Source organism: Andrographis paniculata, unplaced genomic scaffold (genome assembly GCF_009805555.1).
Source record: "Andrographis paniculata isolate CXL003 unplaced genomic scaffold, ASM980555v1 Contig12END, whole genome shotgun sequence".
NCBI classification, from domain to species: domain Eukaryota; kingdom Viridiplantae; phylum Streptophyta; class Magnoliopsida; order Lamiales; family Acanthaceae; genus Andrographis; species Andrographis paniculata.
Window position 1 is genome coordinate 561019 of NW_026137402.1, and position 9752 is coordinate 570770.

Sequence of the window (9752 nt, forward strand, 5' to 3'; positions counted from 1 at the left end):
ATATTATTAATTAAGTTCAGTCATGTCATATTATTCTTATCACTTCAAACAGTATTAAGGCTGTATTTTCTTTATTTATTATTTTTCCTTTTACTATAGGTATGTGTTTTTTTTCTTTTTTTTTAATGAATTTTTGAGAAAATTTTGATTTGAATTTTATATTAAAATAATATATAATGATATATTTTGAGAGAAAAAAATATATTATTTTTTTTAAAAAAGAAAGACAATTAAAATAGTAAAAATTTGAAATTTAAAGAAAAAAAACAAATGCTATACAACTTTTTGTAAAATAACAAATTTTTTACTTGAATATTGATTTTAAAAAGAATTTAAAACAGATTAATAAAAAACACAGACATGCTTAGGGTTTGTTATTCTTACAAAATACTTCCGGTTGTGTTTGTTTTGTATTTTGGTATAAAAGCCTATTTATTACTCATTCCATCCCATGTAATATGAGTGTATTACTGTAGACACGAGAATTTAGGTAAAGTATAATTAGTAAGTAATTAAGAAGTGTATTACTAAAAATAATTATTATTTAGTAAAAATAATTATAGATTAAAATACGTAAATAGTTTAATTAAAATTATGAAAATTATAAAATTTAAAATGCAATTAAAGTGCATAATTATATTTACAAATATAGAAAGGAAAAGTTATGTAGGATGGACGAAGATAGAAAATATGGAAAATATGGACAAATTATATGGGACGGAGGGAGTATATGACTTATAAGAAATTATCTAGATAATATTAAAATAATAACTATGTGTAGAATATTATTTTTTTTAGAAGAAACATGGTAGAAAATATTTGGTAAAAAAACAAAGCTTTCGGTATCAATCCTAATAATAATACTCCCGTCCCACCACAATTGACACTATTTCCATTTTTGTCTGTCACATAATTGACATCTTTCTATTTTTAGTAAAAATTATTAAATCAAAACATATTTAACAAATATAAATCAACTTAATTAACTACATAACATACAACATCGTATACAACATCATAAATGAGGTAGGATCCACTCAAAATCTCTTTATTTCTATCTCTCTCCTAAAAAAAAATAAATATTTTTATCTATATTTGAAACTAAACATCTTTTGTAAAATTAATTTATGTTAATTATAAATAAACAAAAATATTTTTTTATTTACTTGGTATTATAAAAAATTTTATTCTTTACAAAATGATATTCATATTGTATATATTTTTTAGTTGCTATATAATTTTTAAATATTTAAAAATATATTTTATTTTTTTTAATCATATATATTAAATTTACTAAACTATAAATATTATTAGTTATACAAAAAAATAATATCATAATATGATAAATAATTATTATTAACTAATTAAAAATTCTTACCTTAAATGATTTGTCCCTAATCAAATAGTTCAATTCCGGTGAGACGGAGGCAGTATATATATTTATTCTAATAAACTATTTAAAAAAAAAATACTCCCTCCATATCGGGTAATATGACTTCTATATTTAGGAACATAGTATTTTAGGCCGTATAATTTAATATGTTAATTATAGTAGTAATAATATTATTTTATTATTATTTTTATATAAGTGGTGTTGTTAGTATTTTATATTAAAATCAATATATATTATTAAAAGAATTTTCAAATATGTGTTTAAATATTTTAAACAATATATCTCAATAAAAATATAAAATAGAAATATTATTTTTTAGAGAATAAAATTTTATATAATACAAACAAATAAATAAATAAATTTATTTATTTATCTATAATTAATATAAACTAATTTTATAAAATAGGGAAAATTTTATCCTAATTTTTCTTGTTGAACGGCTATAATATATAAGTCATTGAATAATAGAAATGTGGAAACCAAAATGTTTAAATATGTGTAATCATAAAGAAACAGTTAGATTTACCTGAGCAGTGTTTGCAAGGCAAACAAATACCAATACACCTAAAATGTAATTGCTATTTTGAAGTTTGTCACAATAACTGTTGAGCCAACCATTTAATCATGAATATCAGCTCAGTAAATATATTTTGTAGGCAATATTGTAACATTTCAAGCATTTATGCTGGTTAAAATAAGAAGTTTTGAGTACGAAATATTCTTAATCCATTCAACAAATGAGTTGGTGTTCAATAAAGAAGTACTATAATATGCAATGAGTTGTAAGATTTTGCAAAGGATAATGCTACATAATGCATTCCATGCATGAAGATTGGTTCGCTTAGATAAATAACAACCTCCTCTAAAGGAAAATAAAGTAAAATCTATATATGAAGGCTTGATGTTTCTTGATTCTAAATGTATACAAGGTATAAAGCAAGTCTTTCCAAAATAAGGGCCAGTGATTATTTCAGTGTCAATAATATTTTGAGTCACTCTTTTGCAAACCAAACTAGTACAATTTGATAAGACATTTCACGGATTGAGATTACAAAGCAAAATAATGGGTGCACCTTCTTTTAAAACTAACATATGAGAAAACATTCTATTCGGTACAATAGTCGAAAGGTAATCTTTGTAATGCGGCTGCTAGGCATCTCAACTAATACAAGTTATTGTTTCTCAAGGTATCATGGGCAAAACCATATTGTCAATCTGATCAACAAGTTCATTGGTTGTGGCAAAAATAAAGCGGTTCACATATACATCTAAGATCCTGACTTTAGTATTGAATTTGGATAGATTTTTTTGATTAATGATTCTAAGTTGGATTTGTGAAAAAAAAAAAAAAAAGTAGGTTGTTAAAGGGTAATTTTAGATCCCTATGAGTATTTTTTGGCATGTATTATTTCCAATAGATTTAAGATAAGCCAAAAAATTAAGATAATTTTGTGAACGCATATTATGTTGAATGTGAAACTTGTCAGTCTTCTTTAATAAATTTGATGAGACAACATTGACTTCTATAAATGTTTTTTTTGTTCTATTTGGCATGAGATACTTAATTTGTCTAAAATCTCTACCAAATATAACAACCTTCCTCCCAAAATCTTGTTAACAATCAGTAATATCTTTGTTACGTATGAAATTTAGAATTAAGCTAAAAAGCCCAAGGTAAAAAGAAAAATGGGCCTAGCAATTGAGTTGATCGAACTAGATGAGGGGCACCGTAGGAAACTCAGGTAAAATAGACATATTTCTAAGGAAATAGCGGGTCGGAAGATCTGCAGGTCGGAAGGTCCTCAGGTCGGGAAGTGAGTAGGTCGGAAGGTCCTCAGGTCGGAAAGTCAGTAGGTCGGAAGGTCCTCAGGTCGGAAGGTCGGAAGGTCCTCAAGTCGGAAAGTCCTCAGGACGGAAAGTCCGCAGGTCGAAATATCCTCAGGTCGGGAGGTCCGCAGGTCGGAAGGTCCTAAGGTCGGGAAGTCCGCAGGTCGGAAAGTCCTCAGGACGGAAAGTCCGCAGGTCGGAAGATTCTCAGGTCGGGAGGTCCGTAAGTCGGATGGTCGTTTAAGTCAGGAGGTCTGCAGCTAGACCAATAAATCTGATGGTTTCTAAGTCGGGAGGCCTGCGGCTGGACCAATAAATCGGATGGTTTCTAAGTCGGGAGGTCTGCGGCTGGACCAAATAAATCGGATGGTTTCTAAGTCGGGAGGTCTGCGGCTGGACCAAATAAGTCGGGTGGTCTACAAGTCGGGAGGTTTGTAGTCGGATCAATAAGGTGGAAGATTTGCGGTCGGACCAGAGAGGCGGAAAGTCTGCGGTCGGTCCAGGCAGTTAGACACTGTTGAGAGTAAGTGAGAATGAGGTCGGTTGAGCGCACGTGTCAGTAGGAGAAGGGTTAGCAGACGGTTGAAAAAGAGACGTTGTAACCGTTCGGGCGACGGTTTCCAGTATCGTTCCTCAAGGAGTATTTAAGGATTTGGATTTTTCTGGGAAAACGATCTTCAATCAACTTCAACAAAGCAAAGTCATATTCGAGAATCACCACTTTAAATTTCCAGTATTTTAATTTTCCAGTTAATTATCTTATGTACCGTACAGTGTTTAGAGATTCCTAATCTCAGACGCTAATTAATCAAGTTTAAAGATATTTTCCATATCTTTGAATTTTACTTTTTTTTTTTTGTTGAAAAAATACATCAACAATCTTGTAACATATTGTCTAAAGCTTCTATAAGCTCACGACGAGCCATTGAGATCTCATCCCAAATAGTAAGAGAAGCTTCTTTTAATTTTTTTTACAAGATTAAACTGCTTTGAAATATTTTGAAGATTATTCTCTGAAATACCCAAGGAAAGTTTAAATTTTGAATGTCATTTTGGTCATTTGGTAGTAACGATGCAGGTATTCCGAATGTTGCAACTAGAATAGCCACAAACTTTTCACAACCTACATATCGAAGTATTGCTTTATATAAATTTTTTTTACCAATTCCATTTAGTCTGTCAACGAAACAGACAAATGCACATTTGGCTTTTAGTTTTGCAAAAATAACATCGTAAATTCTTCTTTGTTAAGTATTGAGGCTTATCAGTTGTTTGCAATTGTAATGTGGACTGAAAATTGACAGGGTTTTGTACTTCTAATTCCGGTTCAACTGAAGATGAACTTGTAAAATCGGATATTTTTACTCTAAAATCAACTAAACAATTACCTAAAGCACACAAAAAGAAATTTACAATAGTTGTAGCTTTGGACTCCAAGTAATATGCATTGCTTTTTGCTCAAATTATTTATTTCAGATACACAAAAAGGGTGAAACATATTGCATAATAATTGAGGCGGATTAAAAAGTATAAGTATAGTTTCAAATAATTGGGCAAAATATGATGGTAATTGGAATTGTGAGGCTTCACAAAGGGAATCAATTATACCCGTATCAGTGTCAAGTAATTCCAATGCATGCACATCAAAATGTTTCGCAATGAATTTCAGTGACAGTTGCTAAGTCGTTAAATGACGTTGGTCCCTTGTGATATTGTAGAATCCTATGAAGAAAATATCGCTCTTTTTTTAAACAGACATGCTATTACAATTCTACCAATAACCAAACCTCGCTTTCTTTGGTGTCATGTCGTAGAAGATCAATTCCATACAAAGTGCTGTGAAAAATCCCTGTATAATAACTTTAAGTTCTTAGCATGGCTATTTTCAGCATTCATTTTTAAAAATTTCAGTCAACATTGTATGCTGAGACAATGCTAACTCAACAATATTCATAATTGCCTCTTTTGCACAGAACGTTGTATACTGAAAATTAGGCATATGTAGCTGAAGCACAAGAATAGAAAGATGCATTTCATTAAGTAAAAATCTAAAATACACCAACAACGTTCCGGAGGTTCTACCCAATGACCAGTTTAAAAAGCAGAAATTTCATCAATTTTTTATCTTATAGACATTTGGCCGACAAACGATTTAATATGGTCATGTCCTTTATAAATGTATTGTAAAGATATTTGACAAGTTTAAATGTTGAGCATATTTCTACATTGACATGCAATCATATTTCGATAGCAAATATGGGTTATAGGGAACTACCCATCGGTTGTCTTAGATTTTCGTCATGCATGCATAGTTGATCTATTATTACGCTGTCTGTATTTTGGAAAACCATTTAGTATATATGTAATTTCATCAAAAAAATCTTTCGGGTAATGATTTTTGCATATGATATTTGACATACAAGCATATTCTGCATTCATTTAACCATATGGTCTATAAAACATATGTGTACAAGCTAAATTATACATCTTCATTAGGTAGTTCAACATAAATAAAAGAATCATAATATGTTGGCCCTTGCAACTTAGACTATTGGTGCATTATTAATAGCATATGTATATACGAAATGCTTCTTTTTTTAAACTTAGTTACATAACAATAAGCTCTGAATTGACCGGAGTATAACAAGATGCTAGAACATGGATGACGCATTTGTAAGCGGTAACAATAATATTCTCGAATTGAGACATGACTTTTATCCATTTTCTTTAGGCCCTACAAAAAACAAGAAAAGATTTAAATACATTAATCATCCGAAGGAAAATAAGAAAAAACACAGGGAAGCACAACAAAGAATCTAAGACAATGCTTCATTACGGGGTGTGAGATCTTCATTTACCATGAGATTTGAGTAAAACGCGCTAGCTGATTATTCAGGTAAAACATGTGCAACAACCCTTTGTTTTAAGATGTCCACATGTTATCTAGATTGTCCATATGGATGAATTAAATGATACTGAAACGGGTCATAAACTAAGAAAAATTATGAAACTTTTGTAAAATTTCCTTGAATGTGATAAATTTGAATATCACGATCAACATCTGCTTGATGATCTTGGCCATCTTTCCAGATAATGGAAATATCATTAATGGTGCGAGGGTTGTAAACTCTTTTATCAAGATGATGAGTCGTGTTTAACAAGATAAAAAAATCATCTACACAAGACATTGTATATAATTTTCTAAATAAAGAAGCATATTAATTGAATGTTAATAGGACATAAATGCAAAGTTGGATAGTTTTCAATACGAGCTTGAAATTTTGTAGTGTATAATCATGGTGTAGAATTAAAGTTTTTTAGGTACACATTTTTCCAATTTCAATGAGTTAACATAGTGATGCATTGTTTCATTAACTTGGAAAAATATATAGATTTTAGTCATTATGACACAATGGAACGTCATATTTCAATCCAAGTATATAAAAAGCAAATGAATTGTTGTATGTAAGAATATATGTCATAAGATTTTCCGAAATTAGATGTTTAAAAATATTAGATCATTTAGGACATCAGATACCTCTAGTAGGGCCAAAAAAAGAAAAATTTCCACACCCCACAACAAAATATTCCAGTCTCACGGTAAGGATTGCTCCACAATGTCTGCATGAAGGTACAAAGGGGCATCCATGCCGCAAATAGAAAATTATTTAGTAGTGCTTGTCCCTGAGCTGAATCCTGATGCTGTAGACAACGCCCCACACTTTGTAAACTTCTTGCATGGCATCAAGTAAAGAATCATTTTTAAAAATTATAGTACATAACAACAATGTGTTTGTTAAATGTGTTTTTCCTATATCTTCCAAGAAACATCGAGCAGTAGCTAAGCAACATAATTACAACTCATGAACAACATAACGAGGAATGATAATGACTAGCAACCATCAAACCTATTTTTTCATACCGAGAAGGTATATCAAACTAAAAAAAGCAATTGGGAACTTTTTTTATATATATTTTTTAAAAAGCAATATAACATATATATGAAAGCCCACAGTTTGGATAACCCTTGTAATTGACCAGCAAAAAATTCACCTTCAAACTATTAAACCCCATCTTCGAGCATCGAAGGAGGCGAAGAACACCATCTACTAACCTATACCACAAACACACAGGGCATGCCTAAATGATAAAGGCAAAAGCAATGAAAAGATCAAAAGCTAGGAGTGCTATGTAGTCATGGATGAAAGACGCAAATAGAGCCTGTTGTTTGGTAATCAGTGAAGAGTACAAGAGTATGGACAACAAATATGAGGACTCAGGTGCAATGAATTGTTTATTTAACAACCACTTGATCATAGGATAGGGGGCTATTATTGAGTTTCATTATGTATCTTCTAACACCTGCAAATGGGGCCATATGAATCTCCTCAGTGACCGACACATTATCCCATGAAATGTCCGATGCGCGCCACCCAAATGACAAATGGATGTTTGACCACAACCGCACATAAGGGAATGAGGAGAAGATGACCAGCACTTTAGAGTAACAATATAAATAAGGCATCCTCCCATAATTGACCGACCATATTGGGTCAGCGAATAGGGCCATATGGATTTCCTCAAAGTGTTTTTTTAATCAATCTCCCACAAATGACCGACATGTGAGTAGACAAAATGATCAACAAGTGCCACCTAAATGACAAATGGATGCTCGACCATAACCCCACATGAGGAAATGAGAGGCAAATACCCGACACTTTAGTATAATTACATGTCTTATAATCAGTTAGAAAGCATCCTCCCAATGCAAAATACAACATCATCCCATAATTGACCGACCAAACACTCTTTAATGAATACGTGACATTTGTTGGGCTAAGGGAAATCTGCCAAGAATCTTCGTATGCTGTGCCTTTTTTTCTTCTTTTATTTTTTGAAATTATCTAAATATTAAGTATTTTTTGCAATTTTTTTCTTCACATGAAGGAGTGAATTTTTTCCTACAAAATAATATGCATTTTGATATAGTTTACATATTCTTTTTACACTTAAAATTACAAATAAATGAATATAAATAAAGATCAATAAATTTTCAACATTTTTTAAGAGGAGAAAAGTACAACCACCTTCCTGTATCGGCCAAAAACTTTAGTCGGCCATTTGTACAAGCAATACAAAAATTATATATTTAGACAAATTTATTCTCAAATTCACCTTCACCCACAACCTAACACAAACACGAAACAAAAATGACCCTCTCAAACGACAAGGGCAAAAAAAATATATCAAGTAATCATTCGTACGACTAAGTATATATAAGAGTTTAGATATAATAATCACTTAAAACATATATACATTATTATATTAAATCAGTAAGTGAAAAATGTAAAAGAAAATTTGGATTAAATTTGAATTTATATTTTTGTATTCTTTTATTTTAGTAGGTTTGGTTGAATTTTAGAAATTATATTTATATATTTGCTATGGAATAATTATGTTAATATAAATTCAATTATTTTGGGTGCCATTAAAAAAAATAATTGAAAAATGACACCTACGTCTGAAAAGTGACAGGGTACAGATGTTGTCCACCATAGTCTTGGTTTGGCACACCGGATGCACAATGAGTTTGGCCAAAACTGGCCTAAAGAAACACACCTCAAATGATATTCTCCCTGTCCTGATTGTATTTCTATTTTAGTTTGTCTCATAAAAAAATAATATCTTTCTATATTTGGTACAATTTATTAATTTAATACATACTTAACAAATATAAATTAACGTAATTAATTTTATAATCTCTCCATCCACTTAATTTGTCCACTATTTCTATTTTTGTTCATCCCATATAATTTCTCATTCATTTTTTTTGAAAATATAATTATGCACTTTAATCATATTTTAAAATTCATAATTTATAAACTTTTTAAAATTAAACTATTTAATCATCGTAATCACAATCTATAATTATTTTTATTAAATCATAATTATTTTCATTCATACATTTTTTAATTACGTACTAATTATACAATAAAACTTTGTACCTAAACTAAAAATGACAAATTAGATGAGACAGAGGGAGTAATATATAACATCATACATCAAGTACGACCCACTCAAAATCCCTTAATTTTTATCTCTCTCCTCAATAAAAAAATATTTTTATCTATATTTAAAACTCCACATCCTTTATAAAATTAGTTTAGGTTAATTAGAAATAAAGTTTTTATTTATTTTTATTATATAAAATTTTATTCTCTAAAAAATTATATTCATATTGCATATATTTTAATAAGATATTATATTTAAAAATATTTAAATATTTATTTTAAATTTCTTCTAATCATATATATTATTTTTTATTTTAAAATTACTAACAATACCATTTACATAATAAATAACAAAATAGTATTATGAATTATTATTATTAACTAATTAAACATCATTATTTTATTAAAAATTGTGTCCCTAACCAAAGATATCATTTATAATAAAACGGAATGTGTATTATATAAGATAAAATAATATATTTTTATACATAAATTATTGGGTGTGTTTGATTGTTAATTTT